We start from the raw sequence: 18,169 nt of genomic DNA, 5'->3' as shown, positions 1-18,169 counted from the left end.
TTTTCTTTGTCCTAGTTTCCGTGTGTACGCGGAAGGGAATTTCTAAATAAGAAAATCCTAGCTGACATAATTGCGGTTGGCCGCACCCCAATTCGAAACACCTCGGTCAGTTTCCATCGAAAATAACCTCGGATGATGTTTGCTTGTACAAAAATAGTATTTCGTATTTTTTAGTGTCTAAACTATTATTAGGTTTGAATTGAGTGGTAGTGAAGTGTTTTATTGCATAATAATTAAGATTCCCAAGAGAGAAGCCATAAGTTCAACTGTTAAATTGAAGTTACTACGCGATCTACTTGCAGCGTAGTTAAATGTAAAGATTTTTGGACATCCCTCATATACACCGATGTTGTTTTCGACTGAAAATGTCCGAGGTGTTCCGATTGGCCTCTTCCTTCCCAACACTCATTTATATGCAGTCAAACTTTGGCTCGAATTCCTCTCTGGCTCGAACTGGATGCTAATTTCTAATTTCTTCCATTTCTTAAAACTGAAGGTAAGAATTCTCGCTTGGCTCGATATTCTTGAGGCTCGTGGGATTTTCACCGGTCCTTTAGATTCGAGCCAACGGGGTTCGACTGTTTGTTGTATCCATTGCGGTTTCTATGGAGAATTCCGCGCACACGGGGATAGTACGCTCATACGCACAAAGAATTTGGACAAAAATAGTATTCGGTACGAAAATAAGTTTTGGGAGATTTCTCAAAATGTTGCTTGAATCAAGTACTTTGAATGCATATATGCTAATTTGTGAAAACCGGAAATAAATTTTGTGACTTACACAAACAACTTTGCTTCTAGCATACTGGTGTATAAACTCAAAGGCTGCACGTGCGTTCTAAACATGCATATCATTTATAACTTCGTTTACAGGAAGTCCCGGTTTCTACGAGTTCCGGTTATGCGCAGAGCAGAGAGAATCTCAGGCATGCTTTGGCCGCTACCTGCTCACAATCGTGGGTCATGAGGGCGACGCCGATAGCACCAGCGTCAATGTTCCAACCAACCAGGGACTCAACGTGTTCCATGTACAACTTCCGGTTGGTGTCACGTGTGATTATTGCACGCTGCAGTGGCGCTTTAGGCAAGGTATATTTCTCCCAAAACGCAAGCACAATGTTTGGTCGTGTGACGTATTCTTCATCCTTTTATCTATGGAAAATGTTATAAGAAATCATTTATTTCAAAATTAGCAGAAATTTTCCGCCTATTCGCAACATGTAGACTGATGTTCATTAAACTTTATTGAGATAATCCATCGATCATTATTACAAAAAAAATGCTACTAGATAAGTTCCATTTTTTTCAAGTTTCAAAATGTTAAGATTGAATTTTTGAATATTAGTAAAGTTTTCATGGGGAGCTTTTTTGAATAGTCATTTTGTTATTTCGGAAGCAAATGAATGAAATTGCTATATAATCTCAGTAAAAATTGTTTTAATTAAAACTTAAAGCTGCACTCTTACAGATTGAACGTTTTGACATCTTTTTTATTTCTTTGTCTTGGAACGAGCCAATTTATTCGAAAATGCATTGAAACCAGTGATATAAGACTGCTGACAAAAATTCAGATGGCAGATTTTCATATTTACGTTCAAAAATTGATGTTTTATGCATTTTTCTAAGACCGTTTGAAATATTAAAATATGCGATATGATCTTTTGTCAGCAGTCATATATCACTAGGTTGCAGATATTTACACACAAATTGGCTCATTCCAAGACAAAAAATAAAATGTTATAAAACGGTAAATCTGTGAGAGTACAGCTTTAAATATAACATTAACATATTTAATCATTATAGTATCGTCATGGTGTATCAAAAAATGTAATCCATTCAAAGATAATATAAGCTCATCAAAATAAATAAACCATAGAAATAATTTCTATGTTAAAGCTGCACTCTCACAGATATACCGTTTTTTGTCTTGGAAAGATCAAATTTTCACGTAATAATCTGCAAACCACCGATAAAAGACTGCTGACAAAAGATCAGATCGCAGAGTTTCATATTTCAGTTCGAAAATTAATGTTTCATGGCTTAAAGCGTTTCTAACTGTTTAAGAAAAATGCATAAACCATCAATTTTTGAATTATATAAATATAAAATTCTGCGATCTAATTTTTTGTCAAAAAGATGTCAAAACGTATAATCTGTGAGAGTGCAGCATTGATATCTAAAATGCAATAACACATCTTTAAACCCTTATGACGGATGGCTTACGAAATGCTCCATTTTTAGAGAACAGTGCAGAAGGCTGTGACTGGTGTGGTGTCGGCCGCGGCCCACAGGTCGAGTTCTACAACTGTGCCGACGTCATGATTGGCGCCGTCGGCACACCGAAACCCGACATCATCCAGGACCCGACGTACTCCGACGCCGACTATGGTAGCGCTTACGACCTAGCGACGACGAGGAATGACATCAATGGTAGGTAGCTTATGATATACAGTCGAACCCCGTTGGCTCGAATCCCGTTGGCTCGACCTAGCTGAGCTCGAAATTCTCGTTGGCTCGAACTCTATGTAAATGACTGATTCATTCACATTGAAGGTAAACACTCCCGCTTGGCTCGAATTTCCCGAGGCTCGAAGTTTTTTCGCTGGTCCCTGGGAGTTCGATTGTAAATGGCTTTGAAACATGAGTGTGTTTTGCTATCACAATCATAGGCTGTTCACAGAATTTTAAATATATATATGTTAAGATAACACGTCGATGGTTCAGTCATTTTTGTTAATTGAGTTTAAACTATCATATAATCAAAACAAAACTTTTCTAAGACTTCCATATATGTGACCAATCATGGAGAGCGGAGTTCTAACGTTGTAAAAACTTGTGGCCCAACCCCTGTGCATATATCATGCATTATTAGTTCGTGTTCGAAAAGCATGTAGTAAAGTTCATGTGCATGGTTATAAATAATAAGCTTTGCGCTGGAAAATTGTTTTGTATAGATTTTATTGCCTTTGGATTTGCATGTAAATTCTTATGTACAAAGTATAATTATGCAAAGCTTTATTTATGTATGCACTGGAAGTTGCTTTCAGATCAGGACTATTTGCTCATGGAGTTTATGGGTCTTTTCCAAAATTGTTATAAGACGTGAAATAAATCATGTAAATATGTTAGTTATGAATTTAGTCCTAAATCCTGACCGTATAAATCAAGGTTGCGATATGAAAGTAAAAAAAAGTAAAAAAGTCCCTAGGTAATCTTCATATGGCCTTAAATAACACTTGTGGCTCGGGTTACCCGACCCTACTTGCGTTTTTATAGTGTGTTTTAATATGTAGTTTTAAAACAGTAATGCACCAGTCAATTGTAACCACGGCCCCCCAGGTCCGGGGAATAGCGGGGACTTTGACTTTCGGTCCAGCCAACCCCGGGTAAAATCTCCGCCCTGCGGGGACAAACTGATGGTCAAATCCCCGCCAATTGCCCCCGTACCCCAGGGAGCCGAAGTAAGGCCCATTCCCCGCTATATTTTGCGCAAAGACAAAACGACCGCATTCACCCGGCACTGCGGGGCCACAGGTAAAAACACGGCCCATTTCCCCGGCTATCCCCGGTTCACCCCCGGACCTGGGGGAGGGCGTGGTTACAATTGACTGGTGCATAAAAGCTTTATACTGAAAATCTGCTTTAATACCATTTCCCAATAAAACACCCAACCTATCCTTTCTATTTTTTACCAGATGCAATCCTAACCACACATATATTTTAGCCTATACTATGTTTCTAAAAATAAAATGTTTACAAAGAGGAAAACGAAAACTTTTATGAACAGACGTGTTGAACCATTTAAACTGTACAGAGCACGTACTTTGAATTCTCCCATGAGAAATTTTCAGGCTTTCTTAGTTTCTTGTTGTAAATTCCTAAATTTTTACATTCGACAACAACATCATGGGTGTCCCTGGCAACACCTTACATCAAATAAACAATCATGACTTAAATGTCAACTAATATTCATGAAATAAGCTAGTTCGTCAATGTCTACTTTGTAATCTTGCACCCACTTTGGACCCGAAATGACGTCACTTGTGTTACGCAATTCATTCCTCCAGTTACCTCGTGGAAAATATATGTCACGTGACCTTGCTCCTTTCTCCATTACTGGGGCAACCAAAATCTCATCTCGTCTTCTATCGTCCACGTGACCTGATCATTCGGATCCATCCACCAAAGCGGCCGTATGATTGGTTCGCCAGTACCGTCGATTCTCGCGCAAATTTGACGAGAACAGACGAGAAGTTTTCCCGCATTTCTGTAAACGTTCGAGCTATATCGACAATGGTATCGTTAAATTGCCAAGGCGTTAAAGAATACTGCATTCCAGGTAAAAATACATTAAGCTGCAACCATCGAACATACAATTCTGGATCCGGTTGGCCGTTGTACGCGTTCCCACCAATCATATCCGGAAGTACAAATGGATACCCAAGAAGCCCGTACGTCAACACACAAGGAATAATGGACTTGTACGCATTGTCATGACCCCAGTTTGAACCTTTATCCATCATGCGTACAAAGATCGGGTATTTCTGAGTCTTGTACCCAACTCGAACCTCTTGGTGAAAAGTTTGGTCCGCCTCGGCTGCAAGTTGAACCCATTTCATCGGGTACGCCTCAGCGGGGTTCAACGTAACGTTAGCTTGGCTATAAATGTGAGGAGCCCATGACGTCTCCCCAGCGTCGAACTTAAAGGAACTAATGTTGTACGTCGCTTTCATGTAGTTTAATTTTGAAAGAAACCAGTCTACTGCGGACCTATTTGAAACGTCCAAAATTCCCGCCAAAGGACCGTCCCACCACGGTATAATCATGGGAGCGGGACTATCTAATTGCCGTACCAACATACGGTTCAATGCAGCCACTTGGAATGCCATGGAATCCGCGTTGAAAAACGGATGAACCCAGAGGGTTACCCTAAATCCTAGGCCATTCAAGTCTTTGATCATTTGCCGAGCGTCTGGGAATTTTACCGTATCTCAATCCGGGCATATGAGAAGTTGTTTGCAATGATATCGTTTGCGAATTCTAAGACAGTGGATTGATTTATGTCTTTCTTATACTGCTTATACTTATACCCATGTTGACCATATGGGCCGTTTAAAAAGCATTTCGTCTGGGGTCCCCGTCGGTTTATCGATAAAAAGTGCAGTCATCTTCAGATGGACGTCTTTCACGTTCGCCGCTTGGCATAGTTTGTATTTCAACACCGGAGGCACGTTTTTGACGTTAACGTACGGATACGTTTCGTATTTTGCCGTGAAACACATTCGACCTTGATCCGGATCATTTAAGCTAAAGTAGAGCATACCGACGCCTGCTGTTGAAAAGAAATAACGTTCGACTACGCCGCCAATTTCGCCAACGTAAGAATCATTGACCTGATAAGCCCTCAGCGAACGTGTGTTCTTTTGGAACGGCCAATATTGATGCTTGTCGGCGTACCCACCATACCATTGATCAACGCTGACGTTAACGCAGTCCGTCAAAACTTGGTTCACGCAACGTAACGCTTCTCATGATATTTCGTAACAGTCCAGCGTGGATCAAAGGCGCTGATCGATGCTATGGCTTTTGTAATTGATACGCAATCGAGCTTCATTTTCCCATTCGAGACAAGCGTTGACGTCACTAGCAGACGAACTATTGCACCGACGAGGCACCGCAGAAAATCTACCTTTACCTAAGTCTATTAACAATTTGACGTCACTTCCGTTAACTATCTTCAACTCCAGCTCGCTAGATAACATGAGATTCCTTACACAAACCGGAAAAAGCCGACGTGTGCGGTCCCGGGTTGCCTCCACCGCCTGCGCCGGCGCCCACCTGCCATACGACGAGGCCTACAACGCCCGCGAGGAGAATAAGGCAGCTCATTACAACCAGCAGAGATCGAGTCTGCTGGGAGCGGGCAGGGGCTGCGGTAACGGTCCGCGTTTCATACACCAAATTCTGAAACGAGTTTGAATGTGTAAAAAGAAAACTGAAAACTCCTAAAATAAAAGTTGCAAACTGCAATTTTTAACTTGCAACAAAATCAGCAATTATTTGCTTGTGGTATTTTGGTACGACATTTTACGTACTGAATTTATTTGCTGACCATTAATAGATTACTTCTGACGAGAGCAATTTATACCCCCTTGTGTTATTTTGTGCATTGCAATAACAATTTATTAGTAGTTATTGGAATTTTAAAAATAACACACAAATGAACCTGGAAAAATAAACACAAAAAAACAACAATAATAAATAAGAAACGCAATATAAACATACTGTTTCCGAAGACATATCTCAAAACCCTTTAAAACGTTCCGTAATCTGTCATTTTCAGATCGTGACTAAATAGCTCGTTTATCTGCAAGATAACTAGGTAAATAAAGTAATACCGCAAATACGAATGCATAGTTATAAACAAACGTACACACTAAAATTTATATCAGGTATTGGGGGTTTATCCATCGTAATGTTTGAAGTCTGATGTTATTTATTTCCAAAATAATCGGACTGTAGTTCACTTATGGATGTTTATATATATATATATATATATATATATATATATATATATATATATATATATATATATATATATATATATATATATATAAACATCCATAAGTGAGATACAGTCCGATTATTATTATATATATACGGGGGGGGGGGGGTAGCTAGGCCTAAAAACTTGTACGTTCTACGTGAGTTCGGGGATACCCACCACAAATATTTCTTTCTAAATTAGACGCAAATTAGTGCAGTTTGGGAGCATTCCAATAGAAAAAAAACAAAAGGCACTATAACATCAATTGTATATGCACATTACACCAACTTAAATATATATGCAATTATTACAATAAAATCAAGCAATAAATACACCAAGCACATAGTTTAAATAAGTTTAAATAAACACAAGACTTGCTTTTGTAATAATAACGTTATATACAACTTTTGAGTTGTTATTAGTTTTTATTGCATTTGGGGGTCATAATTTTTGTCTTTTTTTAAAAAAAGTTGTAAGCCCAGGCCTACAAGGCCTATATCTAGCTACGGCACCGATTATATACATAATATATAATTACATGTGTGTTTCACATCCCATTGCAACTTTAATCCCGCCCCTGGGCCCCGCCTCCAGGTACGAGCAAGGAATTGACGTTTGAGGGAGTGTAGCTTAGGGGAGCAACCTTTTGACATGCGCCCGCTCTGCGATAAATGCATTACGATACGTTAGCAGTTTACGACCTAAACATAGTTACGGTCTCCAAGGGACTTACTCATGTTTTGGCACCAGGTCATACATCTGAAACACTCATATTATATCTATTTTACACTTTGATACCAAAATTGCAGAAAAAATACACTTAAAGTGTAAACAGATGTTCTAGTATCAGTGGGTGCGAGCCCACGCCGGTACAGTCAAGGAAAAATAGAAAACTGACAACAAAACCTCACGCCCACAATGACTCCTTATCAACTTTATGGATAACTCGTTGTAAGTAACTCTTTATGGATAATTTAACCTTTAAGCTTTTTGTTGAATCGCGTTACTAACCCTATTCAAAATCGTTGACTTATATTTGAGCTTATATCGACATACAAAATAATGCATTTTACATGCGTAAGTCCCTAGGCCATTAAGCCTTACAATCTTAATTAAAACGCGGGAGTGGAGACAGGAAGGCAGGTTTGTCTACACGGTTTGTCAAAACTCTTTGCTTGGTGGATTTCTGAGTAACGCCTGCAGTAACTGTTACACTTTCAGCAACAGAAGTGGTAGAGACTATGGCGTATGGCCGTTGATCATATTTGGATGACGTACAGCGTTCACGCATGAAGAGCGTCTGTGCCAAGGTACTTATTACGCCATCTATTTTTATGTTTTTATTAGTTTTCATCTCAGCATATAATTCTGTTATTTAGTCTCAGGTTTGAGTACCCAATGAGCTATACTCTTTAAATGTCACTATATGTCGTTTGGAAACAAAACACGCGCACGCACGCGCACGCACACGCACACACACACATACACACACACACACACACACACTGTCAGTAAATAAGTTCTAAGTGTTTTCAGATGAATTTCCAGGAAAAAACGGAGCCAAAACATGAGCAAATCTCTTTAACGTCAACTTCGTTTTTGGCGGGAACTTCGTCCTTATCGCAAATCATCGCTTGGATTTTGCCTAGTCATTCTAAAATGCCGTCCAGGCTTTTTTTTTAATGATGGTTAGCCTGGACGTCATTCATAACAAAATTCAAAAACATGTAAAAACTGTCTATGAAATGAAATGTTCTTCATTTGTATTCTTTGGCTTAAGACTGCCAATAAATAACTTAATTCTTATCAATAACCATATCCATTTTGCAAATTCACAAGCTATTTCTTCAAAAAAGTAATTTAAATACCAGATTTCAGTTGACAGGAGTTTTCTTACTGCCAAAAAGAAAAAAAAAGTTACACACAACTAAACTTTAAGGTTTTATTCTGAAGTAGTATTTTTAGTATGGATTATCTTCCCCTAACACTATCATTATCAGTTACCACACTTTTGTACTTAATGAATTTGAAAAACATTTATCGTCACATACAGGATTCAAGATTTATTTACAAACTATTCTATGGGCAATGTGGACAATGCATACTATTATACACATGTATTTAAAATAAGACTAAATATTAAAAAAAAACATGTATATCAACAGCATTGTTACACAAAGTGAATCAAAATGTTTTATTGTGTAACCTATTAATCAAAATTCGACTTCAACATGACAATCCAAGTTTACAATAATCAGAGATTTTGCTGAATTATCAATTTATTATGTGTGTGTGTATATATATAGTGTGTATATATATATATATATATATATATATATATATATATATATATATATATATATATATATATATATATATATATATATATATATATATATATAGTTTCGCCAGAACAGATGTTTCATGATGATATTTATATTAACAAATACCTTATTCCTCACATCAGAAAACCTATACAAAACTCAACTAAAGGTAATCTCCAGGAAATTACTATTTTTAAAGGATTGATAGAAAAACGTAATTACAGAACATTGTTGTTTGCTTTTTTTCCCGACTAGAGTGTGTTTTATCGTCAAGCTTAAAGCTTATAGGAAAACAACTAGAGTTAGAATTGTTGTGTGTTTTTTAAAAGAACTATATTGGTAAACAGAAGTAACACTTATGTGTTTAAGGGGTTAAAACATGACAAAGCCGGGACTCTGTGTGAGAATTGGCCTTCATGCTCTTATAGAATATGCCTCGGGTTGTTATGGGACACTTGTGCAATCTTCGCCGACTTTACATTTAAGATGTCATCTTATAGAAGGTCATATGCCCAGTTTGTGACGTGAACGCGTCAGCGGTTCAAAGAGACGCTATAAAATTTAACAAAGCTTATAAAGGCAAACCGGTAATTTTACCCATTATTCTAATTTCTGTCATACAAAGTAAAAGCACACATATAGTATTTATAATGTATGGTCGTTTTTAGACGGGAGGCTAGGTGCGTGTGGGAAAGGGGAAAGAAATGTAGAAATGTTTTTATGTCAAAAGATGGCAATCAAAACCCTCCAAATAATTGCAGAATTTCAAACCGTCATGGCAGGTTTTTGTCAACATACATACAAATGGTCGTTCACTGGGGAACACCAGAAAACTTACTCGCCTACTGGTAGGAAAAAGGTAGGGAGGAGAGAGCTCGTACAATCACCAGTTGGTACCTGAGGTTGCTCTTACCACAAGTTTGTGACAAGTAGTACTTGAAAAAGTTTTTTTGTTGTGTGTCAGAATCTGGATGCTTTAAAGAAACCAAACAAAGGATATTAAGCATACAAAAGTTCAAAGACATCCAATTGAGCGCAAATGAGGGGTAAATTACAAGAATAGAAAATAATGATATGAACTGAAAACAATGCCATGCATGCAAATGAAAGTTCTTCCCATACTTGGCATGATAACATTCCACAAACTGAATGATATTGCTATTTGATTCATTTTGCAAAAACTAAATGTCTTTATTCCAATATACTAACAAAAGTAATAAATGTTTGTAAACACTTCATTCTTAATTTATTTTGAATAATTTTCAGGTTTACAAAAGTTGCCTTAACAAAACTACTGCCAATGACACTACAGCTCGTACTAAAGTAACTAATAGTCATGTGTAACCTTAAGCAGAGAAAAGAAAATGCATTTGGATATTCTCGGCTACATTCGTTAACAAAAACAATGGTGTTTGGTGAATTTTGATGGTGTTTGAAAATGTATGTTGTTTTAACAATTCGGAACGTGATTATTTTATAATATATAGTGCAATTGATGTAAAAAGGATTACTTTTAACAGGTACAGTGTTCTTTTTTTGTTTAAATAGACTAAATTGGAAAATTCTTAATAAATGTGCGACCAAATTCTGATCGGCATTTTGAACATGTTTACGAATTTTGTTATGAATGACGTCCCACTAGGATTTTGCCTACCCGCTCCCTCCCCCATTAATGAAATTTAATACAAATACAATATAGCTCGTTTACCTTTAATGTCAATATCGGAAAAAAAGTAATACAATACGCCCAAAATGCACTAGTTCGGACTTGAGCTGTTATAAATTTCTTCCAGAAAGAGCCCCGGCTCCCTCCCCCTTGCTAAATTTTAATCTAAATAAATTTCCGTTCAAAGAGCGGGGCACATGTTAAAAGATTGCGTCCCTGTTAGAGATAGAGTTACTTCACTGTTTAAGATCTTTCACAGATTAGAAAACCGGCCCTCCACATAAACGGTCTCCTTTTAGATATTGTCCCTCAACCTTATATCATTACAATGAATAACCGTTGACTATACTCATAAAACGTACATTGAGTCTGACCCCACCCCCACCCGACCCACCACCCCCTTTCGGTACGCAATATTCGATATTTTAAAAAGTATTCAGTAAGCATATGGGTTGTACGCAATAGTCAGAACTAACAAAATAAACATTTTTTTGGTACGCAGTCTTAAAACTGACCGTGATTTTGGTACGAAAGGCGGTGGGGGTGGTACGCACAAAGGACAGTATTTTGAATGGTAGGTAGTTCGCTGAAATAGCAAATGGACAGTATTTTAGCACGCAAAGTTGTGATATGCAGTACGCAGAACATTAAAATGGACAGTGTTTTGGTACGCAATGGTGTATAGTTACACCCTCATTTATTTAAGTATTTGGGATACATATGATTAAACAAAATACGATATTTTTTCTCAAGATTTATTCAAAAACATATTACAAAGAAATGAATTGTCATTATCACTCGCATCCTCTATCTTAATGGTAGGCACGGGAACGAAGGGCAGGAAAACTCGAGGTGGTGGTTGGTGAACGGGTGGGAAGGTGAAGTAGAGTGGTGGAGGGGCTGAATGGACAGGCGGCGGGAAGGGGATCGGCAGCAAGGGGGCGGGGAAGATGACTGCGGGAGGCGTGTCTGGCTGTGCCGGCTTCCTGAAATTTCAATATGAACAATACAACTGTCTGAAGAGAACGACATTAAGAAAAGAGAACGCACATCTACACTTACATGCAAATATGCATATTTTAGAATGAAACACGCCATTTTAGTATTAAAGCGGTATTCAAAAGGAACCTAATGAGTTTTTGGTGATGGTACACATTACGCAGACACTAAAAATATTGGCAGTGTGCGTAACGCAGACCTAAGATTTAAAAACTATTCGCTACGTTTTGGGGTAAAAAAAATAGTCTTGAGTAATCGGCACGCTGGGGGAGGGAAGGGTGCATCCGCATGTATATGAAAGATCTAAAAGGACGATAACAACTATTGGTTTGTTGATAATATTTCTTAAAACAAACTCACGATGATGGCGTTCGAAATGGATATTATCATTTTCGAAGTCCATTACAGACAAACCCCGTTGGCTCGAACTCCCAGGGACCGGTGCAATACCTCTAGCCTCGAGCCAAGCGGGGATTAAAAATTGGTCCTTTACATCCAGACCGGGCCAACAAGGAAATCGAGCCAAGCCAGTTCGAGCCAACGGGGTTTGGCTGTATTTAAATTACCTGTTTGGAATATCTCGTTCTCTTTGAAGTTCGGCGATGATATTTACTTTCAGCTTTTCTGTCTTGCTCCAAAAGTCCTCAATATCTGCACGGCACCTTTTTGTCGGAACCTTTAAATGTATAAATGAGTTTTGAGGCTTGATAGTTTTAAATTAATTTAATTTATAACGAATGTGAAACAAGCTATCATATCATTATACAAACCACTCTTGTTGGCACGATGTTACACGAGAGTGTGGTTTTATGCCTTTGGGGAAGCTGAGAACCCGGCACTCGGAACTGCTCGGCCATTTTCCATCGAAAACAACCTCGGGTGTATGCCGGTACATCAGAAGTATTTATTATTTTTCATAAATAGTTCCAATCAATGGCTGTGTTTTGATATCTGAGATTTCTGACATTGAAGATCGTCCAAATACATCCGAGGTTGTTTTCGATGGAAAATGGCCGAGGTGTTCCGACTGAAGAACCCGGAGGAAACCTACTTGTCCAGCTTGGTAAACACCAAAACAAACTCTCATGAGACAAGGGCTGGTTTCGAACCCGGGACGCCTTGCTAAATAGCGAGAGTGAGGTTTCCCCCACCTCAGAAAAGTAGATCAAATAATTTAACCATGCTAGATAGGTTCATTCCGACCCGAGCGTAGGGTGTTTTGCAGAAACGAGGTTTACCGAGTTTCCGCAAAACACCATGCGCGAGGGTCGGGATGAACCTATCTTACACGAGCGGCTATGGTAGATGTTTTTTCTCCCACCTCAGTTAAACAAAATTAAGTAAAAATGTATTTTTTGCTGGAACTCTTTTGTGCTTAGTGAAAATAATTGCATATGGATATGCGATAGCACGTGGTTGCCATAGATATGCGCGCAGTGATTCAGTTAATGTTAATAGTCAAATCGGTCTTGTTATATAGTTCTAAAGAAAATGAAGCATTATTTCTTGAATGGTGCGTGAAAACTGTTTTATGGTGACATTTGAAGCGAGAAATAATTAATTAGCGTTCTAAATATTACCATAAGGCAAGATTTCCTTGACGCTACAGTCTTCAACAAGGGGGTAATTACAATGTGGTAACCATTAAAAAGGAGTTCCATACGGGCATTTTATCTTCGCCCGTGGGTAAGATAAGAATATCTTACACTCTCGGCCATGGAAGATACTTATATTCCTCTGTGCCGACCGGATAACTTAATTCAGATATCAAATGAAACGACCTGAAAATATTCGCTTTTTATTTCTTGATATAGACATTATTTATATAAAAGTCTGAATGAAAAAGGTGTATTTCAAATGGTTTGTCTGAATGCATTTTACATACCCAGTAAAGGGGCTCTTTCCCATACTTCGAAGCGCTGAGATTAGTCCCAAATGCTGAAAAAACGAATACAAATGACCTTTTAAATGAGAAAAAAGGATCTTAGTGGATTGCTGCCTCATTATCGCCCCAAAAAGTGTTAGTTACTAAATATATTTATATGGTGGTGCACTGAAAAAAAAACTATCACATTAAAAAAGAAGAATACGTTTGTACACTTCCACAGAGCGGTGTTCTCGACTTATATCTACTTATATCATATATAGAGCGTTTTTCTCGACTTATATCTACTTATATTATATATAGAGCGGTTTTCTCGACTTATATCTACTTATATTATATATAGAACGGTCTTCTCGACTTATATCTACTTATATTATATATAGAACGGTCTTCTCGACTTATATCTACTTATATCATATATAGAGCGGTTTTCTCGACTTATATCTACTTATATTATATATAGAACGGTCTTCTCGACTTATATCTACTTATATTATATATAGAGCGGTCTTCTCGACTTATATCTACTTATATTATATAGAGAGAGCGGTCTTCTCGACTTATATCTACTTATATTATATAGAGAGCGGTCTTCTCGACTTATATCTACTTATATTATATAGAGAGAGCGGTCTTCTCGACTTATATCTACTTATATTATATATAGAACGGTCTTCTCGACTTATATCTACTTATATTATATATAGAGCGGTCTTCTCGACTTATATCTACTTATATTATATAGAGAGCGGTTTTCTCGACTTATATCTACTTGTATTAAATATAGAACGGTCTTCTCGACTTATATCTACTTATATTATATATAGAGCGGTCTTCTCGACTTATATCTACTTTTATTATATCCTGGAGTATGATTATGGTTTGTTATTGGTCCCAGATTCTATGTATGACGGAACATTGTTGTTAATACTACTGTAAAACATGAATATCATTATTATGCGGCATCTAAATAATATATAGATTTCTATTATCAAACGTATGCATATATAGTGAAAAAACGTGATTATTAATATATTTTATAACAATGCAGGTAATTTCTAGATAGATTCAGTTTGTCAATGGCAACATAACCTAGTTGTTATTCAACCTGTCCATAGTAATGGTATGATTCCGCATTATCAATCTATCTAAGCCGTACTGTAGTGCACACACTGACCGGGTGCGGTGATACGCCACACCCCTATGACCACGCCCCTTCCCAAAAAACAATAAATAAAAATAAATACATATTCCAAGACGTATGTGATGGGGAAACTGTAAATAGTAATAACTAACAATAATTATTTTTATACTATTATTCTATAACCTACAAAGATTATATGATAATATAAAAGTCATTTTTAATACGCCTTGGAATATTTATTTAATTTTATTTATTTTCATTTGGGTTTGTTTTTTTTGGGGGGGGAGTAGGGAGTGAAGGGGCGTGGTCATAGGTGTGTTAAATATCAATACACCCTGCTCCTGTGGTAGTTCATACATAGGGATGTTATATTTAACGTTTAATAACATAAACCAACACTTACATGGACGTGGCGGCTTGGTATGGAAGGCAGTACGTTTGTATCCTTCTTTGATAGAATACGTCTGTCTTTTAAAGACATATTTCTTTATTTTATCAACAATATCCATTCTGGCGTGTGTCGTTAAGCTAGATTAGCTTTGATTTAACAACGTTGTTATGTGACGTCATAAACGTCACGTCATGTGAATAGGAGAACGTCAACAAAGGGAGGTAATTGTGATTCGATATTGGAATCAATGTAGACAAGTTTATTGATTCCAATTTAATAGCAGCCAGGCGCGTAGCTGCCTATACACGAGCACGAGGCTGAATCAACATTGTTCTGACAATAATAATAATAATAATAATAATAATAATAATAATAATAATAATAATAATAATAATAATAATAATAATAATTAGCCAAAGTTGCAGTATACATGCGTACTTGACTCCATGATCCTAATACTGTCCATTTTCCAGTACTAAATAAGGCACCTCAGAATGCCCCCTAGCATTATGATTAGTATTCTTTATTAGTCTGGACGTGATGTTATATACCCTATTACATGTACAAGTTGTAATATACAACTTATCAAAGTAATTCCGAAGAATGAATTTGCATATATTTTGGATCATTCAGAACGAGGCGGCCATTTTGCATCGAAAACAATATCGGATATACGGTTTACAATGACAGAAATCTTTTAACTACACTGCAAGTAAATCGCGTAGTAATTTCAATTGAGCATTTAAAAAGGGCTTTACTCTTGAAAATCTTAATTAATTATGCAATAAATCACTTCACTGACATTTAATTTAAAAATAGATATACAAAACACTTTAAAACGCTACAAAAAAATAAAATAAATAAATACTGTTATTATTTTCTTTACGAACTACTTCTACTGATGTACCGGCATACAGCCGAGGTTGTTTTGTTTTGGAAATGGCCGAGGAGTTCCGAATGAAATTTGATCAACATCAGGACCCAGGCGTTATCATTTCACATATGATATGAATACGCTGGGGTGCCGAAGATGAGATTTGATATACCAGCTGGTTCACCAATCCTATTTCACATGTAGCGACCCATTTCGGATCATTAGATAATAAATGTTCATCATGCCTCAAAACTATTCTTCTCATTGATATTGTTAATAATAACCTTGACGTTTATGGAGAGTAACATTTCGTATACATAATTAAACTAAAAACAATACATCCAACCTGTCTCAATAATATATGTCTATATGGTATTAATACAGTCACATATCTATGTTTTCACTACACAATGTCTAGTGGTCTATTGTATCATTTATGATCGATGTTCATATTTATGTATTTGTCTGTATCATACTTCTGTTTCCATCAACGTCATTTATTTTGCCACTAACCGACGTGCCTTTGTTGAACATTTTTTGACGTTGACGTCACTTCCTGTCTATGTTTTTCATCTACCGACGAAGGGGTCACGCCAGACGATAAATATATAAGTTTTCAAAAACATAATGCACCAGTCAATTGTTACCACGCCCCCACCCCCGGGGTATACCGGGGATAGCCGGTGAAATGGGCCGTGTTTTTACCACCCAGGTGGCCCCGCAGAGCCGGGTGTATGCGAAGGTTTTGTCTTCCCGCTAAATTTAGGGGGAATGGGCCTAACCTGGATTGGGTGCAGGGGCATTTGGCGGGGGTTTCACGAGTTCTTGCCCGGGCTTGGCTGGGCGGAAAGTCAAAGTCCCCGCTATTCCCCGGACCTGGGGCGCCATGGTTACAATTGACTGGAGCATAATTGTTTGTGTGATTCTCTTCATATAATATTGCACAGAAATATATATATATCAACTCGTGTGAATATGTACAAATGAAGGTCAATGCAAACAACATTTATGGGCAAAGATTGGCGTATTTCATACACATCTACATCTACATGGCAACACGTTTATGTGCGTTTGACTCTGGTCAAGAATATCTCAACGTTTGCGATAATGTTATTATCTAAGTACTATGATATCACCATAATTTGACATGTTAATTTAGCACTAATTAATGTGACGTCAGAGTCACGCTTTTACGTAATTTCCGGAGGAAAATGAATCCGTATGTTAGAATAAAGTAGCATTGGTCGTTGGATTATAAGTCGTATTTCGGAAATACGCAAGTTTGTTAATTTCTACGGTGTAATTGTACCAAACTAAAGGTCCGGTATAGATAGTTCCATTCCCAGTTCCAACTTCAGTCCACTCCCCACTGGGAAAGAAAATATCCCTTTTCCGGGCACCTTGGGTCATTATGGGAGCAACAAGCCATTTGTCGCCGACCAAAAACTCGTCTTCACAGGTCAAGGCCGTTTCGTTATTAGGGTCAATCCACCAAAGAGGTCGAATAATGGGTGCACCGGTTTGAACCGATTCTTCGGCGAATGCTATGATGTCGTCTGCAACTTCAGAGTGGAGTTCTATGAAACTCCTGACAATATCAACCATGCTGTGTCCTTCGTATGTATCGTTTTGCAAATCCCACGGTCCAATTGACATCTGAACAACGGGTAGAAAAGTATTCAACTGAGTCCATCGAATAAAGAGTTCCGTATCGGGAAAAGACCCTTCGTATGCATTCCCGCCAACCATGTCCGCCATTACATACGGGTAACCGAGAAATCCAATCGTCAGAGCGCTTGGAATAATAGACTGGAAAGCGTTTTTGTGACTCCAGTTTGATCTTTTGTCTATTTGCCGGAAGAAAATAGGATACTGCTGTGACCGGTACCCACTGCGTACCTCTTGACGGTTTTGATGGTCAGATTGCGCCGCCATTTTGACGTACAATCCAGGATACATATCACAGGGATTATTTGTTAAATTGTAAGCGCTGTACAAATGCGGAGCGAAGGATAACGACCCAGCATCGAATTTGAAGGAATCAACATTGTATTGTCTCTTCAAATATTCCATTTTATCGAGATACCACTTTGTTGCATTTGGGTTCGTGACGTCAAGTATGCCAGAATCGTTTCCGTTCCACCATGACGTAACTTCCGGGAAGTCTGAATCAAATCGCCTCAAAAGGTAATGTTTTTGTTCTGCTTCTTTGTAAGATTCACCTCTTGGATCAAAGAAAGGATGAACCCAGACGGAAACGTTGAATCCGAGATCGTGAATATTTTGTATCATATCACTAGCATTGGGAAATTTCGTCTGGTTTGTATCGAAGTCGTAAT

The 18,169-nt window shown here is 37.7% G+C and overlaps 1 pseudogene; it reads right to left on the bottom strand.

Annotated features, from left to right (window-relative positions):
- Nucleotides 1-3,921: 3,921 nt before the first annotated feature.
- LOC128226400 (myogenesis-regulating glycosidase-like) lies at nt 3,922-17,765 on the bottom strand (annotated as a pseudogene).
- Nucleotides 17,766-18,169: the final 404 nt, after the last annotated feature.

The sequence above is a fragment of the Mya arenaria genome, chromosome 3 (genome assembly GCF_026914265.1).
Source record: "Mya arenaria isolate MELC-2E11 chromosome 3, ASM2691426v1".
NCBI classification, from domain to species: Eukaryota; Metazoa; Mollusca; class Bivalvia; order Myida; family Myidae; genus Mya; species Mya arenaria.
The sequence above is the reverse complement of the archived record's forward strand: the minus strand, read 5'-3'. Positions and strand labels throughout refer to the sequence as shown.